A 23,756-nucleotide genomic window follows, 5' to 3' on the forward strand; every position below is an offset into this window, starting at 1 on the left:
ACACATCGAGTCTATTACTTTAAATCCCCTAATTGTAGTCCGTGGTAAACCTCACACCTTTTGTTAAATGTAAATATGGCACCAAAAAGCGTAACTATTTCTGTCACAATACGTGTCTGAGTTGTTTCGCATAGCGCTGAAACTCACACAGTCCACGTTTGAGCCTATCTGGTTTAGTGGATAGAATGTTGTCCTGGAAACGGGAGGTTCATCACTGCATCCTCCCAAACATTATACCAAACGACGTTAAACCATGATGGTATTACACAGTGCCACTAATGTTTGTTACACTGCCTAACCTTCGGTATCACGGTATGATAGGGTGGTAGGGTGTCCATGATAAATTACGATGTTTGTTTTCGAGGGTCGTCGCGAGGACTACACTGTATTAATTAACGGTATAAGCTGTTCAAACGATACCCGTTGCAATATTACCTCTCCTAACGGGCTTAGAAAGAAGACACGACAGCCTCAGAAAATCCGAAGGAAAGAAGAGCACGTAAAATACTTTCGAGGTGACGGTTTACAAGATGGGCTACAGTCAACCTTTCTCAAGTACGACTGTCTTCCATAATTCAGACACAAACGTTAATATACTTTATACAATCTGTTTCAGGAGTAAAGGTAAATATAAGGCTGTTTCTTTTAATCCCTTTTGAAATGCCAAAATGCAGAGTGATTGATTTTTAAAGAATACTCATTAGTCATAAGTGTTATTTTCTTTAAATGACACTCGGCTTGCATTTGAGTGCAGCCTACCAGGGAGACTATATAGAGGTTGGATGAAACTCCTCGAAAAACCCCTTAAAGTATGTCGCGGGTCGTCACGTAACCAGTGTATCCAATATGGCGGCAGCTTAGTTTTTAAGATTGAGCGCGGTGTATTTTCAACAGCTGATTACATTCGCTGAGTGTTGTAACAACTGAAAACCTATACCTAGAAGATACGTTAACTATTTTGTCACTTCAGTTTAAGTCAAATAATTGTTATTAGTGTCAGTATTGGGACAGCAAATTTGTTGTTAAGTTTCAAGTCAGTACGTTATAGCTCACTGGCTTCCATTCTCGATTCACCGCGAAGATAGACTATTTGTGCCGATAAAAACTTCTTTCACACATTCGTTTAATTTTCAGAACGGAGATATGCCTTTACTTGAAATGTATTTGCAAGTAATAGTGACAGTTTTAAGACTTTAAAAATTGTTAGGGTGTATTTGAGGAGTGTGAAAAATATGATATATCGCCGATCTGTTCTGATCCGCCATTGAAATAAATACTACACGACTATTTTAGTGTTCCTAGTTATTACTTCAAAAACATCTTTTTCATACACCTTAAATTCTTATGAGGGAATATACTATCAGGTGACACGTGTTTGCAAGCAATAGTGATAGTTTCATAATCTACAAAAATGTTAGGGTGTATTTGATGTGTGTGAAAAATATGCCTTGAGGCTTGTTCTTTCTCTCTTGTTGATCTGATTATTTGACAAAACTGGAAATGTGTTTACAATGCTTTGTGACAGTTTTACACATTTAACATTTAGTTAATGCCTATGCCATTCAACACATGCAGTATATATATAAGTATGTCTGAAGTAATCATTAATGTAAACAAAATGTCTCAAAGTAGATTCTTAAAAAAGGACAGCTGGTGTTAACATATGTGTTCTCGCGATACTTCTGCATTCTTTAACATATTTTGGGAGGGAAGGCCGTGGTGTATCATTTATTCTTTCACTCATTCACATATGTACTTCTTTCTTTTATTCTTATTCTTTAATTCATTCACAATTTATTCTTGCTCTTAATTCTTACTATAATTCATTCAATCATTCATTGTAAAATTCCGACTGATACAATAAACTGGCTAAAGTTCTGTTAAACGCAACTTTGCGCAAGTTGCGCTGGGGAACAAGCCAAGTCACCATGTGCGTTGGAGCATGATGAGGCACACGTTAATTAGTACAAATGGTAAAGAAAGCAAGGGAGTGACCTATCCCTGTTGTAGATTATCCGTGATCCTACCAGTATGTGAAAAATCCATCCGATAACATTCTTATATGGATTAAGGATGTGGGTTAACAATCGATGTATTCACACGTACATACTGAGATACAGTTTTCTTCTGAAAGTATAATAAAGATATTAAATGGATTGTTTTATCATTTAATCAGCTTTAGATCACTTATAATGAATCGCTCTTCAATGTTAAGGTATAGTAATTATTCAATTTATATGTTTGTATGAGAGAAATGATGGCATTTTATCAGTTTACCATTCATTGGCTGGAAGCTTACAATAGATAACAGAATATTTAATACGTCATAAGGCAATGTGTCTTTGATTATTCTAGGGTATTTATATAGTGCACATATCCACGCAACTAGCACATGCTCCGTGCCTGGATGTCAATATCAACTCCCCATACAACTCTTCCATACGAGGTACCCATTGCCTACTGGGTGGACTGGGACAGACAGTCACAGTACTTTATCCAAGTTTACAGCACGTTTCTATACCTGCAGCCAGGCGATAGCATGTATTTATGTGGCCACCATCTGGTCATCTACCAACGGATTCGTGGGTTCTTCAAAGTGCACAGGATTGTGTACTGTACACTATGGGTTGTGTATTGTACACTAAGGGTTATGACAATACTGAAGGAGTCTGCACACAAAGTCGACTCTAATGACTCTTGTTAGACCGTCACTACTTTAGCTTTGCTGCAAGAGGTATATATCAGGTAAGTGTATTGCTGACACCCTTTGCTAACATTACATTGTTTGCGGTGACAGATGTTTGCGTAATATTGCGATGGTTTATTTATATGATAGGTAAGAAAATCTTCATGTTGTTGTGAATGCTTCGGTAACTGTAGCATATTTTACTCGATTCAACTAAATACAACGGAAATGGAAATTTGATTACTGTTTACTTGCATTCTGGGAGGAATTCATAAAAACCGTATGGTGACCGTAAAGTAGGGTCACCATGACTCCACCAATCTAACTGCGACGCAGTGCTCAAACAGTGACAGTTGTAACTGTATAAACCACTACAGGCGATTACATCAGTACCTGGTAAAGCCAGCCCACGCATGGATACCACCTGCCAGTTTCCTCCTCATATTGGCAATAAAGCCTCGAATTTACAGCATCAAAATCCTCTGACATCAATGGAGCGGTGGGGCAGTCTAGAGGTTAAAACGTTCGATCGTCACGCCGAAGACCCGGGTTCGAGTACATGGGTGCAAAGTGTGAACACCATTTCTGGTGTCCCCCGCCGTGATATTGCTGGAACATTGCTAAATGTGGTGTAAACCCCAGCTCATTCACTCACTCACTCACTCACTCTGCCATTACCCGTGGAGCGGCTGTGTCAGTCCCTTCAAATTTTGAACAGGGTGAGGATGACTAGCTTGCCCAGGATGTCCCAAACATGTTCTATGGGGCTTATATCTGGGCGCGTTGCGGGTCAGAGTAATACTTCGATAGTTCTGTAAATGGGCGGTGACGGCTTGACGACGGTGAGGTCAGACGTTGTCTTTCATGAATATGGGACCACATTCAATGGGGTGGTTATGAAAATGTGGCACGACGGCGGTATACAGTAATTTCCGAGTGTCCCGAGTAGTAAGGTTAGATCATTAATGCTGTCATACAGACACCACAGCATTTCGTAGCCACCAAAACATATTTCATCTTCATGGGTCATCTGCTGGTTACGATGTCTCCGTACGTGACAGGGTCGTATAACGTCGGGAACATAGACGATACCGATCAGACCCTACGCCATGTGCTCAAATTCCCTGAGCCTGCACCACACCAGACGTTTCTGATTGGAGGGCAGACAAGCAGCCCGTGTCCTCTTTCGTACCGCACTGGTGGAAGTCGGCCTTACACACCTTAATGCAAGGAACTAGTACCTAGTTCTGCGGCATAGGCCATGGGATTGTTATTTCCTTGCCAGAGGATTGCTTTGTTGGCGTGTTGTTTATCGCAGTACTCGGCAGTATTCCATGCTTGTCGTAATCAGGTGGGAATCCTGGCTGGTTGACACAGTGATATCATCGCATTCCGCTTGCGTAGATTGATGCTCATGCTGTTGATCAATGGATTGACTGGTCCAGACTGGTTTGTTTACAGATCGCCACCATATAGCTGGAATATTGGAATATCGAGTTCCTGACCACAATTGATGCTCACGCCGTTGATCAGTGGATTGTCTGATCCAGACTGGATTATTTACAGACCGCCGTCATATAGCTGGAATATTGCCGGGTTCCTGACCACAATTGATGCTCACGCCGTTGAACAGTGGATTGTCTGACCCAGACTCTATTATTTACAGGCCGCCGTCATATATAGCTGGAATATTGCCGGGTTCCTGATCAGGGTTGATGCTCATGCCGTTGAACAGTGGATTGTCTGACCCAGACTGGATTATTTACAGGCCGCCGTCATATAGCTGGAATATTGCCGGGTTCCTGACCAAGAACCAGTGGCACCTCTTTCACTCACACTCGTTTTATCCCGCTCATCAACCATCACAAGTAGTGATCTATGTTAGTTATTTACGAGAAAATATTTGTCCAGACGTTTTTTTGGACTCATGGGTGTCACTCTCGCAATTCTTTATGCACAATTCTTTGTGTACCTGTCACGTGCCTGAGTGCGGTGCAAACATATCATCACGCATGATCAGCAATAGAAGACTAACAACTTGTCTCTGAAATGAAGACATTTCACAAAAAACAAACAAAACAAAACAAACAAACAAACAAACAAAAAGCAATGGTTCATAATAAAAATAATTAAATGTCATGAAAAGAAGCCTTGAGACTTTCTTCATTTTAGAAACTGTGGAAATCTAGACTTGCCACATGATCTTGCATGGCTTTCTTAGATATAGTGGTATCATCGTCTGTATAACAGACGACAGTAGTAGCTGATATCGAATGAAAATAATGATGGTTTGTTACAGAACTTTTATATTTTGTTGACAAAAATTATAACAAAATTCTGCACAGTTGGTTTGTTTTTTCCTGTTTATTTTGGCGTTAGTTTGAGTCATTTGCGATTATTTGTTTTTGGGTTTTGGGTGCAAATCATTGTGGAGTTTTGACTCAAATGGACTTCAGAGGTCGGTCGTCTACGCACAAAACGCCTATTTTCATAACATCAACAGCAGGTCCGATTTAATCGTGATCATATTTCAAAGGAAATGACAGATATCAACATCATCACAAACTCGCAACACCTTACCGATTGACCTTTCATCAGATATAATGTGACCTCGTGAATATTCATCTGCCCGATCCTGTCACCTGCCCTCCTTGCTGATATGGCTACTTGAGTGACTGTTGAGATACAGGGCTCGACCTGAGGACGTCTAACGCCAGTCCGATGCCTAGAGATAACTCGACAATCTCATACAGAGGGTGTGAAGTGAGAACCAAGCAGGACGAGCAGACGACAGCAAAACTGACACGATAATCCCCTGTCGGCTGATTGACGGTCAGATCGTTACCCGTAGCCGGCTGGAGTTACCTCCCTTTTGATTCGTCAAGCCGAAAACAATGGTTGATAACGTCTTGGTGTTCATGCAGTGGTTTTCTCATTGTGAATGCACTGAGAGTGACATGAGCAATAGTTTCTGTAGAGCGAACGAAACCAGTACAATATTCCGTTCCTAACTGCATGATTATGTTGTTTACGAACACAAATGAGAATGGCGAATATAGTCATAAGACGTTCTCAGCAATATTAGAACTACATTTATATGGCGGAGGTCTGCAAAATCCAGTTTTTCGCCTCTTAAAACAAGTATGGACTACTGAGGATCAGTTCTAACACAGATTTTCATGGGTCAAACACAACTATGAGTGTTTGTGGGGTTTTTATTGTTTTTTTCTTCACTTTTTTCAGTCGCACTTCACAAGTTTAAGTAAATCTACTATACGAGGAAACATGTCCAAAAGTTGTTTTAGTTGCGGACGTTGTTCGGCCTTTATGTTTACACGTTCAGGATTCCTGTACTTACTATAAGAAAACAGGGTAGCTTAGTGGTCGAAGCGCTGGCGCGTCGAGTCCAAGACCAAGGTGCGCTTCTCCGTGATGGAAGCTTACGTTTGGTTACCTGCTTACACATTTCCAAATGGCGCTGTATCTAGTGCTCAAGTGTATTCTCTTGACGTTGTGATGAATGTCAAGATGTTCTCTCGTTGATATGGTGGTTTAGTGTGGTAGATGTGAGGGTGTACTCTCCTTGATGTGGTCGATGTCAAGGTGTACTTTCGATACGATGATTAAGTGTGGTAGACGTCAAGGTGTACTCTCCTTGATAGCTTGATGCGTTGGTTAAGTGTGGTAGACGTCAAGGTGTACTCTCCTTGATTTCTTTGATACGATGGTTAAATGTGGTAGACGTCAAGATGTACTCTCCTTGATAGCTTGATGCGATGGTTAAATGTGGTAGACGTCAAGGTGTACTCTCCTTGATAGCTTGATGCGATGGTTAAGTGTGGCAGACGTCAAGGTGTACTCTCCTTGATAGCTTGATGCGATGGTTAAGTATGGTAGACGTCAAGGTGTACTCTCCTTGATACCATGGTTAAATGTGGTCAATGTCAAGGATTACTCCTCTTGATGCGATGGTTAAGAGTGGTAGACGTCAAGGTGTACTCTCCTTGATACGATGGTTAAATGTGGTCAATGTCAAGGATTACTCCTCTTGATGCGATGGTTAAGAGTGGTAGACGTCAAGGTGTACTTTCCTTGATACCATGGTTAAATGTGGTCAATGTCAAGGATTACTCCTCTTGATGCGATGGTTAAGAGTGGTAGACGTCAAGGTGTACTCTCCTTGATACGATGGTTAAGTGTGGTAGACGTCAAGGTGTACTCTCCTTGATACGACGGTTAAGTGTGGTAGACGTCAAGGTGTACTCTCCTTGATAGCTTGATGCGATGGTTAAGTGTGGTAGACGTCAAGGTGTACTCTCCTTGATAGCTTGATGCGATGGTTAAGTATGGTAGACGTCAAGGTGTACTCTCCTTGATAGCTTGATGCGATGGTTAAATGTGGTAGACGTCAAGGTGTACTCTCCTTGATAGCTTGATGCGATGGTTAAGTATGGTAGACGTCAAGGTGTACTTTCCTTGATACCATGGTTAAATGTGGTCAATGTCAAGGATTACTCCTCTTGATGCGATGGTTAAGAGTGGTAGACGTCAAGGTGTACTCTCCTTGATACGATGGTTAAGTGTGGTAGACGTCAAGGTGTACTCTCCTTGATACGACGGTTAAGTGTGGTAGACGTCAAGGTGTACTCTCCTTGATAGCTTGATGCGATGGTTAAGTGTGGTAGACGTCAAGGTGTACTCTCCTTGATAGCTTGATGCGATGGTTAAATGTGGTAGACGTCAAGGTGTACTCTCCTTGATAGCTTGATGCGATGGTTAAGTGTGGTAGACGTCAAGGTGTACTCTCCTTGATAGCTTGATGCGATGGTTAAATGTGGTAGACGTCAAGGTGTACTCTCCTTGATAGCTTGATGCGATGGTTAAGTATGGTAGACGTCAAGGTGTACTTTCCTTGATACCATGGTTAAATGTGGTCAATGTCAAGGATTACTCCTCTTGATGCGATGGTTAAGAGTGGTAGACGTCAAGGTGTACTCTCCTTGATACGATGGTTAAGTGTGGTAGACGTCAAGGTGTACTCTCCTTGATACGATGGTTAAGTGTGGTAGACGTCAAGGTGTACTCTCCTTGATACGACGGTTAAGTGTGGTAGACGTCAAGGTGTACTCTCCTCGATTCTTTGATACGATGGTTAAGTGTGGTAGAAATCAAGGTGTACACTCCTTGATACGATGGTTAAGTGTGGTAGACGTCAATGTGTACTCTCCTTGATACGATGATTATGGGTGGTAGAAATCAAGGTGTACACTCCTTGATACGATGGTTAAGTGTGGTAGACGTCAAGGTGTACTCTCCTTGATACGACGGTTAAGTGTGGTAGACGTCAATGTGTACTCTCCTTCATATGATTGTGAAATGTAATAGATGTGTTAGAATGCCCTACATTGTGGATTGATGCCAGATTAGTTTCAAGTGGTTAATGCCTTGACTTCTCTTACCGAACACCCAGGTTCGATTCCCCACATGAGTACAATGTGTCGAGCCCATTTCTGGTGCCCCCTACCGTGATGTTGCTGGAATATTGCTGAAGGCTGTGTAAACCATACTAACTCACTCACTCACTCCCTTTGGTGCCTCCCGTCGTGGCGAGGTAAACCCCGTCACACTACACTATTAGATTATTGATGTTTCTAAACCACCGCGATTTCTTACAACTTTTTTCTGTCGAATGCAAAGGTCATCTGCTATCTCTTTAAAGTAAGAGTCTGGGGTCCTTATAGTTGTAAAACGAAACATTCCTAATAGCGTGTGAACCGTCTTTCGCTGCGAGGAGAGTCATAGCTACTAAAGTCTGTCTTTGGTGCATTTTTAATTGAAATTTCGTTTAATGTTCTATCGCCTCTCCCCTCACATCAACACACTAAACTGTTATAGCAGCATCTTGATACTTCTCAAGCAGAACAAATATCTGTAACCGTCAATATTTGAGAAGCTACCGTCTTGTTGGCTCAATGAGCCCCGCTCGTAATAAGCTCGCCATATCAAGTTAATTCTCGGGCTGATTACGTGGAGGACAGATCGTGGAGCCATATAACAAACAATGCCCTGGAGTATGGCGCGTTCTTGTAGACATGGCTGATTGAATCTATTTTAATTTGAGGATATCAGTCTCACTAATTACTATCCGATCCCGTGATTAATCCCCCGGGCAATGTCAGCTCTACACCTGAGGACTAATTGGTGGTCAGTATCGCTTCTAACTTTACATAGAAGCTGACATAAAAACCCATGGTCTGGGCCAAAAGTAAAAACCGTGCGCCAGGGAACTGCAATACATATTTCATGTCGATTAGCTAAGCCATGTCGTGATAACATACATATTAAGGGCGGACATAAATTTCTCTTTGAAGGTAACCTGGATATACATCGTTATATCTATGATTATTGATGATAGGCCCCCAACTGTCAACAGAACGACGGCAGGAGATTTTGTCGCGCCAAGCAGACGACAAGTCGACAGGAAGTGTAGACATGCCGTGACGTCAGGTGTGCACGTGCCATGTGCAAATGCTATTAATCCGCGGGAGGGCGCGTGTTTGTTTGATGTCGTCTGCTCCGTCGTAGCCGTTAACAGGTAGGAAGATTCCTGTCGCCGAGTTATTGAAAATGTTGATTAGTTGTGGAAAGCTGAGAGGAATGAAACCTATTATGATCGGGCCACAGATGGGCATCGCAGTAAGGAGAGATACGGCAGTCAATTAATGACGCTACCACGACTAGAGATCAAACAGCAATAGTTATACCTGCAGTCACCAGGTCGACGAGAGATGACTTTTCTTGGAATAAGAGAACAATATGGTGGCGACTCTTCGATGGCGATCTTCTTAAATATTCATTAATATGTTATTAAGGAAAAATATATTAAAGGATCGCGTACATTAGCCCATTCTTTATAGTATCAAACATATGTTTAAGCTTGACAGAAATTAAAGATTGATAACTTTAATTCAGTAGAGGCATTGGAAAGTGCCAAGGCGGAAATGATTAATCACCAATTATTGTTTTTGGCAGTTTGTTCTTCAACGTGGTGATCGATATTGTCATATGCAGTGGGTAATCAATTCGTAGAAGGCGATGTTTTTTTAAGTTCATAACATTTTAGTTCATAATGCTTGATTTTGAAAGTATTTTACGACTTACGGAAACATACTTTGTTATTGATTAGCATGATGGTCGTCCGAATGATGACGCATAAGGTAGCAGACGTAGTAAGAAAAGAGGGAGCCAGGATCTGCAGTTTGGTGAGTGAGTGCGTTTAGTTTTACGTCGCACATGAAAAACTGAACTCACTCTCTCATTCAATAATTTCCGGTGTTTTAACATATGCACTCGCAGGCACACAAGTTCGGACCCAGGAACCTCGGATCCTGGTTCCCGTCTTTCCAGTAGTTCTGCTACCATATGTGCCATCGTTGTTGAAAGCTAGATATGACTGACATTACACATCAAGAGAGGAGTGGGGTGGGGGTGGGGGGTGTTGGATACTATACGATCAATACCATTTTTGTAGAACGAGTTAATGATTCGGTACTAAATACTAAATATTTCACGAGTTTAATAAAATAATGGTATTTCACAGAAGCGAGTTTAGTATTCTGTTTATTACTCTCCAACATGCATTGACAGAGACGGCGGCAGTATTGCCTGCAGTGTGATGACTCCGTGAATCAAGCAAGGTCTGACACTACTGCAACAACTGTAATAGCATTGTGACGTCATAGTTGTGATCCATTATGACGTTCTATGACTAGTGGTATTACACAACTGTAATATTGCCGTTAAGTATTACACTGCAGTATCTTCCACGGGCAAGTAATAAACAGAGGATTCTCAACGACCTTCCTTGTAATACCATTTTTATTAAACGAGTTAATGATTTGGTATCAAACGAGCGAAAGCGAGTTTGATCCTAAATAAAAGTGGCATTTCACGGAAGCGAGTTCAGTTACTGTATTCTGTTTATTACTCCCCATCATAAATTGATTGAAACTGCTGCGAAATTGCCTACAGTGTGATGACTCTGCTTTTCTCGAGTCCAGCAAGGTCTTGTACCATTCTTACAGCGGCAGTAGCATTGTGACTTCATAACTGTGAAGCGTTATGACGTCATGCATCTAGCAGTGTAATACTGCTGTACAAATATTACACTGCAGTATCTTCCGCGGGCGAGTAATATAGATATTTGTTTACCACGTGGTCAACTTATGTGTAGCTGATGCATACTAATCTCGTACGCCACACGGTTGTCGTATCTCGTTGACCTATGTCCTGTGTGTGTAACGGCCTGACATGACATTCTAACTATTTGACTGGATAACTGAGGACCCTTCAATTACGTCACTTTTTCATTCATAACATACCATTCTACAACTTATATTCATTGTGAAAATGTAAAGATTTCGAACGAAGTCTTGTCGTTGTTTAATTGTGAGTCGAACTGAGACATTATATCTGTTGAAAAAAATAAACGTAATATTTCCACCAGTGATGTTAGCCGAGTGAAGCAACTAGCTGCAAACCAGGAAACGGGGTGCTACAACCCGTTTCTGTAGAAGGCTGTACGAAGTGATGACTACTGACGTGCATTACCAAGATGACAGACTAAAATGGCGAAGTGACGCCAATACAGTGTGACGTAATGCAAAACAATGTTCTATTCTTTTCTTACAATACGCATGTAAACATACCTCGTGTAGTATTGTCTGTGTCAGTTATTTCAGAAATTGACTGAACTTAGACACTGACTAATATGTAGCTGTCATGAATAGTGTATTTATATTTAACAACACAGTCAAGTGTTGTCGAGTATCCAACGGCCTGCAGCAGTCAAAGCGATGATAATGTGATCATCTCACTCTCTTTGGGTACGATGCCTCGCAAATCTTCAAACCTGGCGACACGATCCAATTCAGATGTGTTGGGTGCCTCTTTTAAACCGACTAACGTTCTAAACCGGACCACATTGTACTTGCATTCGCATTTTGAAGAACGTTAGTTATTCATCATCGGGGGCAGTGTGACTCCGATCAACAATCAGGTTTGACAGTAATTGATCATATCTGATGTGAGGTGAAGATAGACCTTCTTCAGGCAGACATTCCAGTGCATTAATTCAGTGTTATTGGCGTGGGAGGTTATAAACTTCTGACGGTGCTTAACTTTCCATCCTCAGGATATGTAGTCGATAATCTCTAGGGTTTTATATTCTGTCAATAATCTACGTACACGCTCTCACACACCGTGTGTTACTTATTGGCATGGGTTATATTCCCTGATATGTACCTTTCACTCCGTACACGTTTTACTATAGACATACGCTTTGTCTCTGAATATAGAATTTTGATTGTAAAAACAAACCCATTTAAATTGAAAAGGAGCCCAAGGTATACCAGAGATTCAGAACCTGGGGAAATCTAGGCTTGCATCATTTAGAGCTTTAGCACCGCGGGGAGGGCTAGGCGGTAGGGAAAATGATATGGTTCAGGGACCGTGAGACAGACTAGTTTTGCTGCAACCATCTCCTCCAGCCCCCTCTTCAGTGGAGCCAGGAATTACTGAACATAGTTTGATAAAGCAGGTTCGATTCACGCGTGTTAACCAATAAAAAACATTCCTCAGGAGTCGGCAATCACCAGTTCCTATCTGACTCCAGGTTTTATTGCCTGATGTCGGACTGTGAAATAGGCCATATTAAATGGGAGAACAATCCTTTATGAATTCTGACCGACGAGATTGCGTGTCACGTATGAACGTGAAAGAACGAGATCTATTCGAGAAACAGAGAGTGTTTGTGCGGGTTCAGGGATTGAGTGATGTGCCGCCCATGTTGCTGAGTGGTTTGACGTCGCTGTCCCCGCCGTAGACGCTATTTAGTTCCCCCGTCCTGTCTCCAGGGGGATTTGTTTCTTCATTGTTCTCGACATGCAAGAACATTTTGATAATAAAGCCAAATTGCCGGCTGTTCCATTCTTCAAGAAGACAATTGGATGTATAACATTGCAATAATTGACCCCAGATTAACGCTATGTCGGGGGATAATCAGTCGGCGTCAACAGCACGTGCCGGGCCAGACACTGTGTCGGGTCGGAAATACATACGCGACAAAACATAGTTACCCTCGACGATAGTTTACCTTTAGAAGTGGCTATCGATTGTAGATGGCGCTGCAGATGAGTGAGATCAATACGCACCGTTGTTCGCATTGATGGGCAAATAACTCTCCAACGATGACGTTTTAACGAGGCCTAATCACACCTCAGTGACCGGGAACTACATTCGCTGACGCCGTTGACTCGAGAGCAGACGATTATTTGTCTACACCTCCCCGGCCATATGTTACTCCGACGAAGACTTCAGCAGTGATCTATGGTTATGTTCAATACAATATCACTCATGGTGTTCGGGTTAGATGGAACACCAGCCATGAATGTGCACCCACAGACATGTCATCATCGGCCGGGGTGAATGGGCCTCGGGAGAAACTTAATTTGATCTGAGATCACACTGAATCTTTACACATGACCATAAATGGACATACAGCAAGCCAACTACACCGTTAAAACAGGTTCTTCTTCAGGTCATCGAAGCATATGAACATTTGGAAGAAGTTCATCTGGTCCGTCCGAAACACAAAAACCGCTTGAACGAGTTCGTCAGTTTGGTGGAACTAGTCTTAGCACTATGGTCTTAAATAATTCAGCATCATCTGTGTATCAAGTTGGAAATTCAACCATCATTTAATAATAATGATATCAGTGAGTGAGTTCAGTTTTACGCCGCACTCAGCAATCTTCCAGCTATATGGCGGCGGTCTGTGAATAATCTAGTCTGGACCAGACAATCCAGTGATCAAAAGCATGAACATCGATCTGCGCAACTGGGAAACGACGACATGTGTCAACTAAGTCAGCCAGCCTGACCACCCGATCCCGTTAGTTGCCTCTGACGACAAGCATAGCCGCCTTTTATGCCAAGCGTGGGTTGCTGAAGGCCTATTCTAACCCAGACCTTCACGGGTCAATAATGATAATGAGAAGAATTTACAAAGCACCGAGGGAAGAATGAGAGAGAATGTAAACGTAATCAAATAGTGAAATAGACACTACGAATAACAGCAGTAATTAACGTCTATGAATAATAGTCTGAAAATAGCTGAGTTTTGAGTTTTGATTTGAATGCAGTTAATGAAGATGAAAGTTTGATGTCCAGAGGAAGTTTTTTCCATAGTTGAGCTGCGTGACGTAATGACTTCTGGCCACAGTTTATTGATTTCATATATTCAGATGATTCAGATACTGACATCGAAAAGTCCATATATGGATGTAGTCTACCAGCATATTACAGATATACGATGGTTCAATGTCATTTCGACATTTGTACAGCATATATAGAACTGTAAAGTTAACTCTCGCTTCAACAGGAAGCTAGTAAAAATCCTTAAGAACAGGCATCACGTCATTTCAAAGAGAATCCCAATGTCACGTGTGGTTTCAGAGTGTAAACGTATGTTGTTTTACGCCACAACAGTCTTAAAGTACCCAGTGAGGAACTGAGGTTATATGATGAAAGAAGGGCCCACGCCGTTAGTGTACGATGGTACCTTATCCTTCAGGTCACACGCTGGAGTGAGAGAGTATGATTTACGCCACATTAAGCCATATTCCTGCAACATCACGGCATAGGATACCAGGAATGGGTTCAATACGCTGTATCGGAATGGAACCTGGGTCTTCGAACCATTCGCCCCACACGTGGAATATTCCAATGTGTCCACCATAAGTACCTGGTATCTGAACATGATGGATAATTCAGGCCTCCTATACCTCATCCCCCCACCCCACCCCACCCCACCCCACCACCACCCCCACCCCCACACACTCACGCACACACTCAATCGTCACCACATACGTCGATCAAGCCTAGGACATTGGAACTAATCCTTACTTTACGGAATAGTAACTCTGAGTTAAAGTCACGTTGGAACATACTTCAGTTACATCACAGCGTGTTCACTTGACGTGTTAGGAGTGAGTGAGTTTAGTTTTACGTAGCTATTAGCAAACATTGCAGCAATATCAAACATTGAACCAAATGTGGGGAATCGAACCCGGGTCTTCAGTGACACGTGTGAACGCTTTAAACACTAAGCTACCTCACCGCTCTGATGTGTTAGAAACGCCCCAAAGTAATGCAGGCCTTAAACATTTACAACATTATTCCAAAGCGCGAAAATATTTCTTGTGCTTACAAACCTGGGAACAGAGTCGAACTGGAATCCACATCTGTAGATTTGTCATGCCCAAAGGACGCAACTCTTCACAGCGATCTGTGGCTGCTAAAATGAATGGGCCACAGGCTCCCGTTTACAAAATATAAAGTCACCAATGTCTTACGATCGAAACTGATCCTACCACAATCTATTTCAAAAAGCGGACATAAAGATTTTTTATCGGGGACTCGTAAAGTCGACCTCAACACTGCACTAAAGAATGTGAATTACCATAGCCCCAGCACCTAAATACTAGTGGCCACCTTTTACTTTGAAGATGTACAGGAAGTATCGGGTCTATACTCTCTGTGACCTTGAAAACAGGCAGACAGAGGTGCAGCAGAGGGTCATTACTGGGCAATGGTCACTTCTTAACCTCGAGCTCTTACTCCGTACAAATTATTGGGTTACGTTACCAATCAGACAAACGACCCAACAGAGCGACGCCAAATCGTCCCCGTGGCGTCGCTCGCCTGTATAGCAACCAGATGCTGTAACTCTGTCCTCGAATAGCCAGCAGAGAGCTCAATGGCTTGCGATCATTCATTAGTGAGACTTCCTTTGATGGCGTTTAATCTGAAACACAGTGTTAAATATCACCATCTTGAGTATAATCTGCAAGCTATGATTTAACAAACTCTCGTTTTGTGCCGACCCCAAGTCTCGATGTGTGTCGTTGGTCTATTCATGTATTCCCCCAAACCACACGGCCTGTGAAAGAGGGGGCAATCGAGGAAGCCATTTGTGTACTTAGTGTAGACACATTTCTTTAAATTGCTAATTTCTCGTCCGTTACCGTGAGATGTTGCCGCGATCTCTCGCCCGAATGACAAGCCAGCTCAACACCGCGCACATCAGCTCCGCGAAGACTAAATTATTGCCCTCAACATCCAAGTCTCCGACCGCAGACGTACTGGTAATAGCATCATATGAAGTATGGCTTATTGCTCATTTCTGGATAAACACAAAATATTTCAGTCAAACTTAATGCGATCTGGAGCCTCGTAATTGTACACTGCACGTGCTCAACGTAAGTCCGTCGCCATGTAGCCGAAAGGGGGCGCCCTTTTTGTTTTCCCGCGCCACTAAACACGAGCGGTCAGAACATTGTTCCGTTTGAACGAGCCGTTCTGTGTTAGTCACGTTTTAACACACGTATTTATTGTTGCCCGCATTAACCCATAACCCGACCTTGTTTGGTCCGCAGACGAGATGCTGCTGCCCGCTGCCGTTGGAGTTGCTCCGTTCAATGAAGCGACAACAGGCTTTTGGTTAGGATTAAATTCAGAGGAAACTTTCTTGATTTCTTTCTGCTAATGGTTTTCACGCCTGCTGCGAGGAAATCATAATGAAGTGTATCGTGGTTCTATGGAGTGACATAGACACACAGACAACATGTCCACATGCAACGCTGTTTGAATATGAAACGAACTGAAAGGGAAAAAGACGTGTAGATGTGTCCTATGTAAAGTATTTGTGACCTGTAGCAACTCATAGCAAACTGACAGATGATCCGCTGCCAGTTTGTAGCCACGTGATTATACGGTCTCACAGTCCCTGAACCGCTCTCCTAGTTTGTCTCACGGTCCTTGAACCAAATTGTTTCTCCACTGCCTAGCTCTCGCTGCAGTCCTAAAGCCCTAAATGATGCAAGCCTAGATTTCCCCATGAATCCCCCAACTCACTGGGGCTCCTTTCTATTGAAATGGGTTTATTTGTTACTATCCAAATTTTATATACTCAGTGACCAAGGACTCGTGAAGGTCCCGGGGTAGAATAGGCCTTCGGCAACCCACGCTTGGCATAACAGGCGACTATGCATGTCGTAAGAGGCGACTAACGGGATCGGGTGGTCAGACTAGCTGACTTGGTAGACACATGTCATCGGTTCGATTATTTACAGACCGCCGCCAGATGACTGGAATATTGCTCAGTGCGGCGTAAAACTAACTTCACTCACTTTAATTGTCCCCATGTATAAATTTATACCGTTCACACTATAAACAATCTGTACGTTCTCTGTGACACTTCATGTAGTTTATGAGCATAAACTTCTTCTTCTTCTTCTTCTTCTTCTTCTTCTTCTTCTTCTTCTTCTTCTTCTTCTTGGACAGCGGTCATCACATCGTGAAGTTTGTTTTAACGCCTCTTTAAGCAAAATTTCAACAATATCAAATGGACACTAGAAATGTGCTTCTGACATTGTACACATGTGGGGGATCGAACCCGAGTCTTGATGACGCTTTAACCACCGGGCATCCCCACTGCCCTATACATCGGGAAGACAGATTTCGCCTGAATCGAGCAAAACGTCATGTAACCAGCGCTTACCACAACCAGAAATGGCTTTGGGAACGCCACTGGTGGTTACGATTCTACTCACACAGCGCTCAGTCGGCTCCGTAAGGTTGGTCCCCGTGCAGTCACAGAGGGCATGCAATAGCGCACAGTCGGCTCCGTAAGGCTGACGCTCATGCAATCACAGAGGGCATGCAATAGCGCACAGTCGGCTCCGTAAGGCTGACCCCCATGCAGTCACAGAGGGCATGCAATAGCGCACAGTCGGCTCCGTAAGGCTGACTCCCGTGCAGTCACGGAGGGCATACAATTACACCCACACAGACCAAACATCACAGGCAGGATTTGGATTTGGCTGGAAAGCACGTCAAATAAACTGACCAGGACTGGCCCCCAGTACGTTTTATTGATGAATTGAGATACCGCTTTAACTTTGTGGATCGCCCTGCTTGAGTGTGATGTTATCCAGTTGCACGGTTTCAGAATCCCGTAGCTCAACGTCACCACCCCTTGGCAATCTGTAATATAGACCCTGAAACTAAGACACCCAACCCATTGTTGGCATCGGGTTCGATTCCCCACATGGATACAACATGTGAAGTCAATTTCTGTTCCCGTCGCGATGTTGCTGGAATATTGATAAACGCGGTGAAAAACTAAACTCACTCACTCACCCACAGTTTAGAGCAAGTAGCAGTAGCAGCAGCAGCAGCAGTAGTAGTAGTAGTAGTAACACTAACAAATAAGCAATTGTTTACCAGTTACGCTAGCCATTGCCTCGTAGTGTATCAAATTGCTAATAATCAAACTGCAGCCCTTTTTGTTTCAGAACCCACGGCGAAATGATGACCTTCCCCTTCTAAAATCACCAGTGAAATGGAATACCTACAACTCCTTACTGCGTTCTTTGAAATAGAAACAAACTTATTATTCCTGAAAAAAATGGAGCTCCACAACGCAACCAGTGCCAAAACCCGCACATAAACAATCGACCTCCTCCCGCGGTAGGCGGTCTAACACGCCATTTATAATGAAGGATTTGTTAGACAGGCCTGGCACGGGCCCGGGCGACAGGACGATGGAGGGGCGACTACAAGTGGTCAGTCCCCCACGTGCTTTAAAGACCACTAATACTCTTGGTTAATTAGATCTTGCCGAGTCACAAAGGTTCATTATGCACCGAGTAATGCTAATAATAGTTGTATTATTCATTCATAGCGAGAACCGAAGCCCTTTCATTTCCAATCGCCTGTTTCCATTGAAAATGGCGCCTGTTAGATTCAGATGGGACGATTTTGCTTAAAGCTGTTCATTCTGGTTGAGGGAGAGACTTGAAACTGGACAGAACTTATTAAGTTATGTATGTTGATTGCCATACGATAGGAGCTGGTTAAACCTGGAGCCAGGGATGTGACGAGACGGGGTTCTGGGTCCTGGTGGATTACAGGCCGTATACAGAGATAGCCCTCACACAGAAGTCTGGATCTGACGACCGGTTTCTCCACAACGCCATGCTGATACACTAAGTTCTTAACCCCATCCTTCAGCATTCACATGACAAGCGTTAAACCCACGAAAGCACAAAAATAAAGCATAAGGGAAAATTAAACAAGGGTTGATAACTACTAAACTGGTTTTGTTGGAGACTGGGTTCTTGAATTTCTTCAGGTTTTCAAGAGTTTAGTTGAGCTGTCGACATTATTTCTGCCATAAAGCGCACTCATTTTAAGTACAAACTTTTGTGTTTTAAAATACATTATTCATTACATTATTATAAAAAAAACAGAAAATGTCTTATAACCAAATAACAACAACCAAGCATGTCAGTCTCCCTCAAATAGTTTACAATGAGATGACGTTGACGCGGGAAAACATATCTTTCAAATTAAATGCTTCATAACGTGAGCTCGTAGCTGAAAATTCAACACAGTCAAGCAAAATGTGCCTGATGGTCTACACTTCATCGTAAATCGTAAGAGACACACTTAGGGTGTCCATCTCCGTCCGTATAGCCATGAGATACATGTGCATCGATGTACAAAGACCCCATCATGTCTTGACTCACAACCAAAGTAGGTATAACAGATTGCTGGTTTCAGTTCGTGAAGTTTATGACGTCCTGAGTGTAAGTTTCGTTAATGGGTTTGAAATCACTGTAAGGATCAGTAGTGTAGATGACGGTTTGTCAAGAGCTGATTTCGATTCAGCATTCGCTTTTGTATTAGCTGTAATGCCTACGTGACCCGGTAGCCAGCAGAGGGCGATGTCATTTCATATTGGTCAGTGGACAGATCGTTGCAGAGTTCTAAAATGTCCAGGGTAACGGGGTGAATCGAAGTGACCAAATTCCTGAAGGCAAGACCATGTATGTTGACCAAATGGTCTCAGCAGTGAAAATGCAATTCTGGAGAAGCTAGTCTTGGATCAGAGACAGAGGAACTGGTAACTCTGGGTGTTATACCCGGAACGCAACATTTTGAGTTTGATGAGAGAAAGATCCATTGTTTGGCTTCCGTAGTCAGCGAGTTCGATATCGAGATCAATTTTAACTACAGATTCCGTGTGTCCAGGGCTGTGTAGAAAGGATAACTGCTTCGTCCCACACAGTAGTCCATCAGTGCATGTGTCCGCAACACCTTATTCATGCTTCAGCATACATAACTACATGATGTTACAACTAGTACTAGGATGTATTCTGGGATAAGACGGTCCATGGTCGAATCCTTTATCAGACTGTCACGTGTCGAGTTTGCGATAAGTGTCTGGTCAGCCTGCAGTACCCCGCACCTCATCCACAATGCCATGCTCCACAGGACAACCGGCCTTTGTCTAACTTTGATTACAGGCAGCCAATGACTCATGTGTTCGCAACCATGATGACAATGGTCAAGCTGCTTTGATTTCATTTCTTTTGGCAATGTCATTACATGTAATTAGAGATATATGTAATTCACGTAACTCAGGGTATATATGAATATTCCTGTAAACCATGTCCCAAAATGCCTTCGATACATGGCAGGTAAAGAAAAGGGTTTTCAAAGAGAGTGCTGGACAATAAATTGTATGCTCTAGACTTGAACGTAGTTTAGAGGTATACTTCAGGGAAAGTTTAATGCGTGGTTGTTCAAATAGAACTTTTGTATAGTTATGTCTTACCTGTGCCAGAATTCACACTCGCCCAAGTTGAAATTAACGGATTTTCAAAATTTAAACTCTCCTAAAGTTCACCAACACCAAGACCGACGTTGGCCCATTTCTTGCCCCATCTATAGTTGTGTTCAAGTTCAGTATCAGATACACAATCCAAAGCCAGTCTTTCTAATTACAGAGAAGAATTCTAAAGTCCTGTAAATACAATACCTGAAACATATGACAATACTTCTATGGAACAAACATTAGTATGTATGTAATTCACACAAAAAAGATCATATGCAGTTTATCTCTTGCGAGACGTATTTCCAAGGTCAATTGTCCGATGGTTTCTGCATGTGTTTCGAGTCTGCCCGGGTCGGGACGTCTCAGACCCACACGTACTGTGTCGCCATTCTCATCAACAACGTGCTGGGGGTTCGCCCGCAGCCTTTGAACATACATTTATCAATGCGTTTTCTATTCTCAGTAATGTTTCTAGAAGTGTCGGTAAACAGTCCCGACTTTACTAAGACTGGCACCAGTCTCTAGTTAGGCTCTCTGACTTGGTTGACACACGTCATCGTATCCCTGTTACGTAGAACATTGGATTTGTCAAACTTAAATATTTACAGGCCACAGCCACATAACTGTAACATTGCTGAGTTCGACTTAAACAGCAGACCAACCAAACGAATATGAAAGATATGATGTGTATTCAGACGGTTAAAAGGTTCTGAGGCAACTACAGTGTACTCTCTTAACAATTCGCATGTAATTTTTTTTTATGATGATGTTTGATGTCTGTGGCATTTAGTCAACACGAACACGATGTGTGACCTGTATCTTACAAAGCCGTTATTTTGGGAAGATGTGGTGAAAAACAGGTGTGTAGTTTCTTTTGTACGTCAACTTAGGTACTGTTAATGAAAGCGAACAGAAGTAGCTCACAGTCATATTTCGATGTCACTTGCCTGAAAAGACATCACTTGTGTAGTACAAGAAACAATTAGAAGTGACGTCGTCGACGACGGTCCCCATCCATCTGCTCGTCACCGCCAGCGTCGCTTCACCTGACGAGTCACCTGTAACCCGTTGTACAAACAACCTTAGCGTTAAGACTGCCTCCAGTGTATGTTAAAGCAAGACTGCCTTCAGTGCATGTTAAAGCAAGACTGCCTCCAGTGTATGTTAAAGCAAGACTGCCTCCAGTGTATGTTAAAGCAAGACTGACTTCAGTGTATTTCAAAGCATTGGAGTTACGGTCACCTTCTTAGGTCTCAGGTTAAGGCAGGAGTTACGGTCACCTTAACGCGCTTACACAACTTTCAGTCAATGTTAAGGTATGTGAGCTACGGTCACCTTATAGCGCTTAGACTACCTTCAGTCAATGTTAAGGTATGGGAGTTACGGTCACCTTATAGCGCTTAGACTACCTTCAGTCAATGTTAAGGTATGGGGGTTACGGTCACCTTATAGCGCTTAGACTACCTTCAGTCAATGTTAAGGTATGGGGGTTACGGTCACCTTATAGCGCTTAGACTACTTTCAGTCAGTGTTAAGGTATGTGGGCTACGGTCACCTTATAGCGCTTAGACTACCTTCAGTCAATGTTAAGGTATGTGAGTTACGGTCACCTTATAGCGCTTAGACTACCTTCAGTCAATGTTAAGGTATGTGAGTTACGGTCACCTTATAGCGCTTAGACTACCTTCAGTCAATGTTAAGGTATGGGGGTTACGGTCACCTTATAGCGCTTAGACTACCTTCAGTCAATGTTAAGGTATGTGGGTTACGGTCACCTTATAGCGCTTAGACTACCTTCAGTCAATGGTAAGGTATGTGGGTTACGGTCACATTATAGCGCTTAAACTACCTTCAGTCAATGTTAAGGTATGGAAGTTACTGTCACCTTATAGCGCTTAGACTACCTTCAGTCAATGTTAAGGTATGGGGGTTACGGTCACCTTACAGCGCTTAGACTACCTTCAGTCAATGTTAAGGTATGTGGGTTACTGTCACCTTATAGCGCTTAGACTACCTTCAGTCAATGTTAAGGTATGTGGGTTACTGTCACCTTATAGCGCTTAGACTACCTTCAGTCAATGTTAAGGTATGTGGGCTACGGTCACCTTATAGCGCTTAGACTACCTTCAGTCAATGTTAAGGTATGGAAGTTACGGTCACCTTATAGCGCTTAGACTACCTTCAGTCAATGTTAATGTATGGGGGTTACGGTCACCTTATAGCGCTTAGACTACCTTCAGTCAATGTTAAGGTATGGGGGTTACGGTCACCTTATAGAGCTTAGACTACCTTCAGTCAATGTTAAGGTATGTGGGTTACGGTCACCTTATAGCGCTTAGACTACCTTCAGTCAATGTTAAGGTATGGGGGTTACGGTCACCTTATAGCGCTTAGACTACCTTCAGTCAATGTTAAGGTATGGGGGTTACGGTCACCTTATAGCGCTTAGACTACTTTCAGTCAGTGTTAAGGTATGTGGGCTACGGTCACCTTATAGCGCTTAGACTACCTTCAGTCAATGTTAAGGTATGTGAGTTACGGTCACCTTATAGCGCTTAGACTACCTTCAGTCAATGTTAAGGTATGTGAGTTACGGTCACCTTATAGCGCTTAGACTACCTTCAGTCAATGTTAAGGTATGGGGGTTACGGTCACCTTATAGCGCTTAGACTACCTTCAGTCAATGTTAAGGTATGTGGGTTACGGTCACCTTATAGCGCTTAGACTACCTTCAGTCAATGGTAAGGTATGTGGGTTACGGTCACATTATAGCGCTTAAACTACCTTCAGTCAATGTTAAGGTATGGAAGTTACGGTCACCTTATAGCGCTTAGACTACCTTCAGTCAATGTTAAGGTATGGGGGTTACGGTCACCTTACAGCGCTTAGACTACCTTCAGTCAATGTTAAGGTATGTGGGTTACTGTCACATTATAGCGCTTAGACTACCTTCAGTCAATGGTAAGGTATGTGGGTTACTGTCACCTTATAGCGCTTAGACTACCTTCAGTCAATGTTAAGGTATGTGGGCTACGGTCACCTTATAGCGCTTAGACTACCTTCAGTCAATGTTAAGGTATGGAAGTTACGGTCACCTTATAGCGCTTAGACTACCTTCAGTCAGTGTTAAGGTATGGGGGTTACGGTCACCTTATAGAGCTTAGACTACCTTCAGTCAATGTTAATGTATGGGGGTTGCGGTCACCTTATAGCGCTTAGACTACCTTCAGTCAATGTTAAGGTATGGGGGTTACGGTCACCTTATAGAGCTTAGACTACCTTCAGTCAATGTTAAGGTATGTGGGTTACGGTCACCTTATAGCGCTT

The 23,756-nt window shown here is 42.7% G+C and overlaps 1 long non-coding RNA gene across 1 annotated transcript; it reads left to right on the plus strand.

Moving 5' to 3' along the window:
- Nucleotides 1-2,439: 2,439 nt before the first annotated feature.
- On the plus strand, nucleotides 2,440-18,917 carry LOC137260221 (uncharacterized). Its single transcript, XR_010954741.1, has 2 exons — nucleotides 2,440-2,745; nucleotides 18,103-18,917. It is a non-coding gene; the product is annotated as an uncharacterized lncRNA (long non-coding RNA).
- The last annotated feature ends 4,839 nt before the right edge of the window (nucleotides 18,918-23,756 follow it).

Source organism: Haliotis asinina, chromosome 13, assembly GCF_037392515.1.
Source record: "Haliotis asinina isolate JCU_RB_2024 chromosome 13, JCU_Hal_asi_v2, whole genome shotgun sequence".
Taxonomy (NCBI): Eukaryota; Metazoa; Mollusca; class Gastropoda; order Lepetellida; family Haliotidae; genus Haliotis; species Haliotis asinina.